The following is a 431-nucleotide window of genomic DNA, read 5'->3' as shown; positions in this document are numbered from 1 at the left end:
CACTGACTGTAACATCCCCAACTTGATCCCTAACCTGTAAACCCACCAGGATTGCTGACGGTTAACTCCACCCCAGCCTCCATTGATTATAACCACCCACCAATATAGAAGTGGGATCTTTCAAAAAGACTAGTACTGTGACCTCTCACTAAACCCCACCCACCCTGATGTCCAATAATAGTAACCCCTCCATTCCCATTGACTGTAATATTCTAGTAATTATAAAATTGCATCAACCTGAAGCCCCCATCCATATGTACACTAACTGTAACCACATCTCCCAACACTCCACCCCACCAATTGTAACTCCTTCACCACAATCATAATGTACTGCAACATCTAATTGCTGATGGTAGCACCCTTACTCCAGCTCCATCTCTGGCTGAAGCCCTACAGCTCAGTCACCGTAAACTGTAAACACCCGATTTCCC

This window comes from Chiloscyllium plagiosum, chromosome 10 (assembly GCF_004010195.1).
Source record: "Chiloscyllium plagiosum isolate BGI_BamShark_2017 chromosome 10, ASM401019v2, whole genome shotgun sequence".
Classification (NCBI taxonomy): Eukaryota; Metazoa; Chordata; class Chondrichthyes; order Orectolobiformes; family Hemiscylliidae; genus Chiloscyllium; species Chiloscyllium plagiosum.
This window is presented reverse-complemented; position numbering follows the sequence as displayed.